The sequence below is a fragment of the Seriola dumerili genome, unplaced genomic scaffold, assembly GCF_002260705.1.
Source record: "Seriola dumerili isolate Sdu_G_001 unplaced genomic scaffold, Sdu_1.0 BDQW01000432.1, whole genome shotgun sequence".
In the NCBI taxonomy this organism is placed as follows: Eukaryota; Metazoa; Chordata; class Actinopteri; order Carangiformes; family Carangidae; genus Seriola; species Seriola dumerili.
Genome location: NW_019174687.1, coordinates 3835027 through 3846670, shown reverse-complemented (window position 1 = coordinate 3846670; position 11644 = coordinate 3835027).

Sequence of the window (11644 nt, the reverse complement as noted above, 5' to 3'; positions counted from 1 at the left end):
CAAGTAAGCTACCTTTGTCAGCAGCAACAGTACATCATTGGTATTCTTAACAAGAGCTGCCTCTCTGCTTGATGTTTGCACTCCTTAAAACCAGACTTGAAACTATAAAAAAGATGTTTATTTTTGTTCATTAAAAAGATGTCAATGAAATGAGTTTTCTTTCTCAACATAACCTTAAGAGTGAAAAAAAGACCAATTAAATTACTTAAGGATAGAGGGTCCAGATTGGCTTCTTTAGTAGGCATGAACAACAGCGCATGTTTAAAACAGTCTGGGAAAGAGCCACCAGGCCAAATAACTGCCTAAAAAATTACATACAAATAACAGAACTAGAAGTAACTTAACAGTTTCATGAAACATGTAGAATGAAAAACAGCATTGCTTAAACAATCCACTGGGCAGGTTAACGTAAAAATCAGTAATACTTTGCACACAACACAAACCAAAGTCGTATCTCCTCTCTGCTCCTAACAGGCACGACTATGTGGAGGTTTACAACGGCGGCGACGAGGCTTCGCCTTGTTGGAAGGTATTGTGGGTCGGTTGCACCACGCCCGTTTTCATTCACCAGGCGGCACCAGTCCTCATCAAGTTTATCTCTTGATTGATAGAACGCAATGGCGGATTCGCTGTTTCATACGAGGTTCTTCAAGTAGTGTGTAGTGGTCTGCCGTCTGCAGGCGGAAACTTATAAGTTTTCATTATCACATGAAATTATGATGCCGAGTTCTATCATGCTTGTATAACAACTAGTGTGCGCATCGGATACTGTTGAAATATCAATTACTTTCCGATTTCCAAACGTTTCTGTTCTTAGGATTGATTCTACATTAAGATTTGAACCTCAACTAAAATTAATTTGGGGTAAATGTACAATAAAAGTAACAACACTATCACCGGGATCTAGAATATACTATATAATACCTGGTTGATAGGAAACTGACTTCTCCGTATGGCCTGTAAATACTTGGCCAGCTCTGAACAGAGTGTACATTTATGGTGGGCCGTCCGTGGTGTGGAACTTCTTCAGACCAAAAGCATGTGAATCCGGTAACTGTTTGTAAAAAGGTTGAGGCAAGCATTTTCCAATGGGAGCCTGATTCAGAGCTGAAAGTGTCACCATTAACATGCAACTCTCCAAGTTGATTTAGGTCCGAGCCTAGGCATCTTCTTTTGGATCTTTTGAAAATGCTATTTTTCTTTATTATTAAGGAATAAAAGAGTAGTCTGATTGAAAAGCCATCTTGTTTGAAATGGTTTATGCTTACTTATCATTTCCCTTCTCACAAACATATTAAGCTTGTACAAAGTATCGGTATGTATCGGTACGTATCGGTATCGTGTGTGTGTCGAGAGGTCAGCCTGGGGTATTACTTGGTATCAGAATTCGGAAAGGAAATCAGTGGCTATCGCACATCACTGATAAACAAGTCTTTTGATATGGTCATTTTATGTTTTTACCACTTGTTTCATGTCACAGTAAGGTGTATGTGAATGTTCTCAGGTTTTCTTTATTTTTACTTTGGATTATTTGGTTGTTACCACAGCTTGGAAATGATGGTCAAAAGAAAATAAAAGAGGCAAAGCTATAATAAAGTGGAATGATACTACAAAAATACCCCAAAAGCAAAGCCAAGTTCTGTTTCTGGTTGCTTGACAAAACTAATACCCATAACATTTCATTATGTTCCACATGAGGCGCCAATGTTGTCAAGGTTGTCCAAAACACCTGGGCCTAACCTGAGCTGAACCGGCACACCCATGTTTGGCGCAAAAGCCTTTTCTAAACAGCCTTTTCTACATTTGTATTTCTCTTTCCCTCTTGGGTCACTTGACTACTGCCAAAATGCAAGATGCCTGTGATTACTCAAAAACAGGGTCCAATCAGATGTAAAGGGAACTTGCAGAATGCATGCCAGTTTAGATTGCCAGAAGGGTCGATAAACTGATAATTATTTCAGTTTATATGTGCATTTCCATGTCTATATTGGGTTTTTGACTACAGGAGGCACCAAAAAGTTTTCTTAAATGATATTTTGCCCACATTTAAAATTCCGAAAATCATGACAAGTAGTATTAATATGACAACAGGTGATCCACCCCTTTACCGCTCTCTAAAACCCCTGATAAGCTCACACATCTATCCAAAAACACAAATCTTGACCCTTTAAAAAATCATCAGTTTCTTCTCCCCTCATAGGCTTCCAGATTTGTTCCAGAAACTTCACTGATCCCAGGGTGTTATCACAACACCAGACTTCCCCAAAGAATTACCCCCCCAACAACCTCGACTGCCCTCTCCATTGATCTTCGCCCCCAGCAGAAGTCAGAGAATTTGTGTTGGGAGTCAACAGCTTTCAGCATGAGGCCCCACAGCTTCCATACGACCCCGACAACTCCTGCAAATAGTGACTGGCTGGAGATCTGGGGACGGCCTCCCTGCAGGTGGGAGACGATCTGATGAGGTCTTGAGATAGACGAGGGAAACATGGATGAAATGTTGATGGAAAATCTGGGTCAGTAGAAAAAGACAAGGACTTCTGTTGAAGGCTTTTTCAGGACATTGAGAGAACTATGTTCCTCTGTAGTTAGGGCATTTTGCTGGACCAAGGTAGCCTCTTTTCCAATCTGCTGGTTCTTATTTCTTTCTACCAGATCTACAGAGTATGGCCAGTTCTTCGCTCTTCAGATGTGTGAGGCATTTTTTGAATTTCCAGGTTGCGTGGGCTTTCCACAGTTTATGGGCAAGTCCGTTGAATGTCGGAAGGTTGGATTGTGTCAGGTCTGTTCAGGAGTTGTTCAAAATTGCTCTGACCCATCTCTACTGCTGTGCTCTATCCGGGGATTGTCTTCGCTTCTTTGTCTTTCACCAGTCGCTCTGCGCACTGATTCTTTCCTTTTGCTGCTATCTGCTTCTTTTTTGCCAGGCTGTCGATTTGTTTATGTTTTCTCTGTCTCGTTTGCGGTTTCTTTAACCTTTCTGTTGACCATATCTCCCCTAGTAATTGCCTATAGTTATCCACTTTTTCTGCTGTGTGTTTCTTTTAGTTCAACACTTCCTGATGTGTTCCTGTGATTGGTCTCTCTTTTATTTCACGTATCGTCCTTCCATGTTTGTCCTCCTCTTTCATTGCTCTGTTCTTGCAATCCTTGAATCTCTTCTTTCAGATTGAGCATGGACTCCACCCTTTTCTGTGTCTTTCAAAAGGTAGGAGTTGAAGTTTCTCTTTGACGCTGCTGTCCATTCGGCCTTCCTCAGCTTCAAGGCAGGTGGCGACTAGTATGGTGGGGATGTGATTGCCATGTTTGCTCCTCTCTTCACTGGTTACATTAGCGTTCCTACAGTTGAATCTTCCTGAACTTCCTGGAATTTATCCAGAAGTGATCTAACCTGGTTCTCAGTCAAACCATCCAGTGATACCAAGTCCCTCCTTATGGATTTCCTCTTGTGTGAAAGTGATAGGTTGATCAGGACAGTGTTCCGCGAATACCTCTCCATCTTATTCATCGCTCCTAAACCCTACTTGGCCCATCACTTCTTCACAGACTGTGTTGTCTCTTCTGATCTTTGCATGAAATCCCATAGAGAAACTGATGTTCTGGATTAATACTTTAGCTCTTCTGCCTCAAAGGTTATGAACATCACTCATGAGAGAGTGAGAGAGCTTGCTGCAGATTGGAGCTGACGGGATCAGCCTGCTCACTTGGATTTGTTTGAATGCCTTTTCATCAGAGCGATTAAAGTCTCTGGGGCTGCCAATTTAAAGGTTGGTATCACTTTTCAAGAATAGAGTGTCTGCTGGTCGACCGGAATATAACAGATTAAAAACAAGTCTGTGATTTGTGTGTTTGTTTCAGTCATCCGAAGCCATTTATCATGGAACAGTGAGGGCAGGGAAGGAAATGAGCAATATCACACAGTCTGTCTAGTGATGAGTGATGAAGCTAACCCACGCTCTCCATTTTCTCCACCTTCCCTCGCCCGGCTTCATTCTCGTTGCTTTGTCTCCTATCACCCTTTCTTCCCCTCTTCTGTTTACTTGTCACTCCCTCCTCACTTCATCTCCCTCTTCGTTGTTTTCTCTTCTTATTCATTTCTTGCTCCTTCCCCTTTCTATCTCTCCTCCGTTTGTCTCTCTTACCCCTACCTCTCATTGCCTCTCATGCTGGTCTCCACCAATTGGCACCACATACTGGGCGGGCTCGTCTCTCCCCGGCGCCGGTGAATCTCCCACAGTGGCCATTCTGTCGTACCCATCGATCGCTCATCACTGACAACCAAGCTGCATAACCAAAGAGGGATTTCTCGCCACTACACCATCACAGAAAAGCCTAAGGTTGAGCAAGCTGGATATGAAATAAGAGAAACATAAAGGAGGTGGGTGGGTGTGGTGACTGTGTGCATCAGGACAGGACCCAAGCGGTTCATTTCCTGGACTATTTGTGTGGGTATATAATCGATACCTGGTTCCAAGATGCATAAAATGGCCCTCAGTCCACTTGCTGATCTCACCCCGGATAAGTACTGGATATGTTTAACATTAATTCTAGCCCTCAACCTAAGTGTCTTAAGCATGACCTCCAATCCCTTCAGCTCTAAGAGTACAGGCGATCCCAGTTGACAGCATATGCCTTACAATAAGACTTTTCCTTGAAGTCTCGACTGTGACAGGATTCCTTGTTAAAACTCAAAAATGGTTTGCTCAAAGCACCCTTAGGTTTTTCTCCAGTATGGTTCTCCTTAGAAAATGTTCGGTGGACCGGCGAGGTTAAGTATTTAAGGTATCCTTCTCTCTTGTCTTAGTTTTAAACTTAAGGAATCACTAAAGTCAGTTAAAACCATTGCACGAAAGACTTAGCGACCAAGTTAAGGAAAAAACTAAAAGGTACCGGTTTCTGACTCTAACCTGTAAATCATGACTGAATCTTGATATGGCATAAATCAACGTAAAATTGGGCGCATGGAGAGAAACACCCTTAACAATCGAGGATTGATTCTACATTCAGCAGATTTGACCTGTAGTCAGTTTTATAATCGTAGTCCCGACCCTAGACTTTTATCACTTTTTTCAAGACTGATCACAAATCTCTAAGGAATGTGATTTATGTGGTTTATATATGATGTTTAAGAATCACGTGCTTTTTATGATGTCATAGTAGTTCTTTGCTCTAGTGGTGGCAATGTTCTCGGACTTTTGATGTCCCAGCTGGAACGTCTAAGTTTCCTCACTCTGTGCTACTTGATGCTCTCAAGTTCTTGTAAAAATGTGCACAACAAACTGTCTGGCCTTTTCCTGTGCTGCAGATACCTGCGCGATCATACAATTATATGATAGACCTCGCGAAGCTATTTGACACCTCGGGCCTTCCCTATGAATTAACCTGCCCTCCCCAGGTTGGTGCTATGGTGCTAATATAACTCCCTGTAGAGGCAATGGTCATACAGACTCATCCTCATGCCGAGTGCATTCATTCGAGTCAATCCTTATTTTAAATCTGGAGGGCAAGGACTGCTAAGTCAAAGAGCCTCTTCCTCACTCCTTCTCTCCCCTCCACTGTTGGTTGAAGAATCGTATTTATGTATATTTTTTGTATTTTTATTTTGGTATTCTCATTTTCAGCTTTCTTTTTTTTTTTTTTTAATATTGAAGACTTTTTTGGGCGGGCTATTAGCAAATCAAATGGACACGGTATTCAGGTATGGCTCCGTCTTTATATCAACCCTATGTAAACTGTACTTCTCGCAGGCTCTTGAAACAAATACCTAGTGCAACCTATGTCCTTTGGATCATCCTCACCAGGCTGGTAGACAATGACTGGCCCTGGAAGCCCCTACATGACCAGCGAAAGGCCCGCAACCACATTTGAAGTAGCCTCATAAGGCCACCTACGACTGGCTTGCTTGTAATTTTTTTTGTTCCATACCCCGTTATTTAAGATGATCACCTGCATGTGTTTTCTCTTGACCCCACTGAATGCAACAAAGTCGAATAAACCATCAGTCAAAATGAAGTTGGTCTGCTGTTCACTAGCACAGTCGTCACTGTGATCCACAGGTCACTACAAGGCTTGCCTTCTTACCTCTTCGGGTATCTGGCAGTCTTGGGGAATGTCCAAGTCCAGTCAGTTTTTAATCTATGATTGGGTGCCAAATCACACACTGAAGTTATCTCAAGGCAACTTGGTCATGAAGTACCAGGTCGTACAACTGTAATCTTTGTAATCAAAAGCACTTGGCGACGGCTGCAAGGAACGCCCAATGTTTTTCTCATGTTCAACACACTTATCATATAGGATACATCCTCTTCGAGCAACAGCAACAGCACTCACACTCGGATATTCTTCTCTTGCTCGCTAAGGGCACCGACTATCGTGGAGTTTACACGGCGTTGATGACTTTTCGCTCCTTGTTGTTGTGAAAGTATTGTGGGACGGTTGCACCTTCCCCGATAATACCAGCGGTCGAACAGGTCCTCATCAAGTTATTCTCTGATGATGAAGGTACAGGAACGGGGATTGCTCTGTTGAGTTCACACCAACCTCTTCAAGCCAGGTGTGTATACTGGTCTGTGGTCTCGCAGCTTGTAGCCTCAGCAACAAGGTTTTTTTCACCAGCTGGTGGAATCATGCCAGGATGCCAGAGAGCCACAATTCCCCTTCTTTACAAATTTTACAGCCATTGGATACAGTAAGAGTGGACACAATGTGTATCATGGTGATCATCCACAAGACTCCATAGTCGCGTCTTACATTTAATAATTCGTGTACACTCGGTGCCGACATTGAACCCCCTATGAGAACTCTTCATTTTTGATATTTATTTTCTAACAATTTTTTTTAATGTAGAAACCAGTGTGTTAGGTGTTTAGAGCTACAGTTCAGAGTTTATATTTACATTTTGTCTATCTCTCATCAGTAAGGTTATGTGATGTATCTCAGGTTTCTTCTTGTGGGTTTCTTGCTTGATGTAAAAATCACCAAGACAAATGTCTAAAACAATCGTGTTACCATCTTGGAGATTCTGATGTTCTTCAAATTAGGCACCTAAACATATATACCTGGAAAGCACTCTGTCCACAAGATCACAAATGTGCTCGTTGCATATATTAATAAACATTTCATAAACACATCACAAACGCGCTTCGCCAAAGCGACAAAAGGTCTCGCTCTCTCTCTATCTTCTCTCTCTCAGCTCTCTCTCTCTCCGTTGGGACACACTTGTTGTTTAATGCCCAGTTGTGACTTTTGAAGTTAAAACATTGACCAGTGTGTCCCAGCAAGGGTTCATCATCTTTTTAGTGTCCTCAGGAAACACTTATCCTTGTGTTGCAAGTAATTTGCAGCACTATGTTCAAATTGATGATGTTTTCTTAATTTGCATTTTTGTGTATTTGCATGCGGTTTTGTTTAAAAAATTCTTAAATTAAAGAGGCAGTTATAATAAAGTCGGAATGATCGATTAAACTGCCACAAATTACCTAGAGTAGAACTTTGTCGAGAATACGAAAGTGTGTTGCAAAATTGTCCAACTTGGACGTCCCGCTTGTATTTGGTCTTCCAGCTCTTGATCCAAGAGGGAGGACGCAAATACACGCTTGTATTTGGTCCTCCCCTCTTGACCAAGAGGGAGGACCAAACATAGCCAACAGCTTGTGCCCTTCAAGGGGGACAAACAAGCGTGACGTCCATGATGAAGTGAATTCACAGGCAACTTTTGGCGGCAACTGAAGTGAGATTTCAGTTGCCCCCAAAATGCAAGTTGCCTGTGATCACTCCATCAGTTTCTATGAATGAAAAGGGGACATGCGTTTTTCTCTGTTTGTGTTTGCACCCTGGAGACGCATGAACATGGATCCAGGAAGTTAACAATTCCCCAGTGGCGTTATGTTTGAAAAAGTCCTGTTTTGAACATTAAAAAAAAAAGAATCCTTTAGTACTGCACGTGAGGAGTGAGGTAAATAAAACAAGCTGTACCGACCCTCATAACCTGATAAGCTTACACCTCTGTACAAAACGTCTTGACACTTTAAATAACTCATTCAGCTCTCTTCTCCCCTCCATTAGGTCCAAAATGTTCCCAGAAAACTTTCACGATCCACAGGGTGTTATCACAAACCGAACTTCCCCAAGAAATACCCAGGAAAAACATGAACTGCAGTCTCATGAATCTTCGCCCCACCAGGCAAGAAGTCGGTAGATCGTGTTGGAGTTCAACCAGCTTCGACATGGAGCCGACTTCTACATAAACGTCCGACAACCCCTGCACATACGGACTTGCGCTGGAGACTGGACGGCCTCCCTGCAGGTGAGCGAGACGATCTGGATCAGGTTGAGATCAATTCAGAAACATGGGAATGAAATGTTGATTAAATCTGGAGCGTATAGAACAAGAGCGGCAACCTGACTAGTGAAAGAAAACATTTCTAGTCCAGGAAAAGTGCAAACAATCTAATAATATAAGCCAGTCTGCAGTTGAGAGTGATGAAGCCAACGTTCTTCTTTCTTCACCCCCCCTTTTGAATCTTCTCCTCCTTTGTCCCTCATTACCCTCCTCTTCATCCCTTCAGATGGGTTTCCTACATTTGGAAATACTGTGCTGGACCCCCCAGGACACAGTTGGATCTCCCAGAGTGGCGCATCCTGTCTCATGATCGTCATCACTGACAAGGCTATCAACAGATGCGGGATTCGTCTGCCACTACACCATCCGCGAGAGGATGGACTAGCTATGAGAAGTGAGGTGGTGTTTTTCACGGGAGAGAGTACTGGCACTACTGTTGTACCAGGTGCAGGGGGGAAAGTCCCTGAGTGGAGGATTGAGCAGCTCAGCTAATGAGGTGTTTTCCTTAAAGCAACCGCTGTAGAGATAATCTAATAGTTTAGAATTAGGACGCAATCAGAAACCTGTGTGTGGGACTGTTGACTCAGTCGGATTATATGGATGACTCTCTTAGGAGAAAGCATGGTTGGTACAGAGGATAAAGAATATATCCGTTCCTGTTTCCTTCCATGTCAGATTTGTACTTTGTAGGATATAAAAATTGCTTTGACTCCATATTGAATTTCTCGTCATCTCTGCTCTTTGACTTTGATGAGTTCCGTGCATGATCCCAGGAGGGAATGTTTGTTCAACATTTTGTTTGAAAGAACCCTGAAGACATCCAGAACGAAAAATTCCACAAAATGATCTCGAATTCAGTAGGTTTGTCGACTTAACTCGGCTTCAACTACAAATGTTATAAGGTATATCTCACACTCTCTCGGGTCGACGCCATGTCTACAGGCCACTGAAATTTATATAATTGTGATCCAGATTGGGAACCACTGGCCAAAAAAAAAATTAAATCAGGAAACAACTCTCTCATTTAAAGTCATGTTACAAATGTTTTTTGTCTGACTCAATAGTTATTTTTATCAAGATAATATTTACTACTGAAATATAAGAGAGAGAGTAGTGACAAAAAAGATGCAGTAAAGAAATGGCCAAAAAAATATGCCTGTGTCATTTTAGAAATACTGGTTGCAGTTAATTTGTTTTACCTGCGAGTGATAGACATACTCTTTGAGGAAAAAGCTAGTAGATGGACGCATGTTTGGTGCATATATCTTTGCATAATATTCTTGATATACAGACTGACAGGACTAAATCAATATTGAACACATATTGGTTCACTTGTTAGTCCTATATTATCTAGGTTTAATGCGGTTTTTAAGGAAAGGAAGGGGAGGGGTTTAAAAGGTTTCAGGGGGGGGGAATATGACATCGTCATCAGCTAGTAACTGTGTTTTAAGGTCGACTTTCTTAAAGGGCTTCACATGTGGGTTAGTGTGTTCAGAATGCAGGGAAAAAATATTCTTGCAGGATTATGTTCGGAGTAACAGTCATGGTCAGGATCTTAAAGTTGGAACTCGTGTCGTGGTAGCCGTCGAGTTGCTCACATGGAACAGGACGTTGAACTGGTTTCCACAGCAGAGGGAAGACTTCAGCTATCTTGACTAGGCGTATGCTTAAGTCGCAGCACGGTCCAGACAAGTTCGAGCATCAGTGTCTTTTTATATATAAAATCTTTTCAAGCGCTCCTGCGACTGAGGAAGTTCGTTCATGGTTGATTGTGGGACTGAATACATTTTTTCTGGTTCCGAAATGGACAACACCAGTCAGCACGTGGACAACTACTACTGGTTGACATTCTTCCTTATTACACCGTGGAACTGGGCTAAAAGGAAGGAGAAACAAAAAGAAATAAAATAAGAGACATCTAACTTGATCTTACCACCACGTTTAGCTATGGCTTGGCATGCAGGCAATAGCTTTCAGACCTTACTCAGAAAGAGACAACAGACAACTTTGTCCTAAGAAATTTTGTGCTAAACGATGCCGTACTCTTTGCAATCCAGGAAAAAATAACAAAAACAACAAAACAAACAAAAAAAATAAAATAAAATAAAAAAAGCAAGAAAACCAACCAAGTACAGAAAAAGCTCTGATCCACCGTGAGGAGAAATGTCAAACTCTGGACCCCTGGGAAAAAACGAAAGGAAAAAGATGGAGGTCGTGTCTAGCAAAGTTCTCGCATTCCTGTTTCTCTGCAAGTGGCGAGCACAACCACACAGGTTCAAACACAGCTGCGAAGGATTCTCCTAAAGTATTTGGGTTCTTTATTTTTGTAAGTGTGGTATCCACAGTGCAGTGGACAATTAAACTTTTTTTTTTTTTTTTTTTTTCTCATGGCTTTTCCTTTTTGTATTGCCCCATCGATGCTTTGAGCACGAAGAGGCCGGAGAAGGATCTGGTAAACAGAAAATAAAAACAAAAATAAAATAAAACCTGGTGGACAGAGAAAGATGATGGGTGACATGGATAGCTGGAGAACAGGTGGACATGGGGCTTTGCAGACCTAGATGCTATTTCTATGAAATAGCATCTAGGTCTGCTATTTTAAATATTTGCTATTTTAAGCATTTAGAAAAATTGAGAAAATTATAGCTTGATAGCAAAACACTACCAGGGAAAAACTGGGACGTGAGCCACTGTGGGGTTGATGTTAAGAATCAGATCAACTGAAAACAAAACAAGCAAACTATCCAACATTAAAAATTGAACTGAAATTAAAAATTCTATTTTTCAAAGACATAAATAGAACATTTACCTTGTGTGTTGATTTGACTTGAGTATTTATTTTGGGCAAAACTGTTATAACTAAAAAGAAATAATTAGGGTTTAATTTTTTATATTCTTTTGCAATGATACCTCACCTTGTGAAGTTTTTGGGAGCCACTGTTGATGTAGCATCAGATATTTGACTTATCACTCATCAGTGTAGGCGGCACTAAGTGTAGTTCCCATTATTGCTTTAGTTAACCAGCTGGGGAGGCGAGTGGCTGCTGCGACACCTGATGTACCGTTTAAGACAAACAAGAGTGCTGCCGAATTTATTTTCCATATATGCTGCAGCTAAGACCGCTGATAAAAAAAAAAAAAAAAAGCTCATGGTTGCCAGACACGTTTTTCAGAGGACCTGATTTTGGTGCACAGAAAACAGAAACAGCAATCGGAGCCAAGTGATGGAAAGCCGATACACCTGGACTGAACCTGAGCCGATCAAATTAACTGTCCGATCTGATTTGAATGATAACTGGTTTT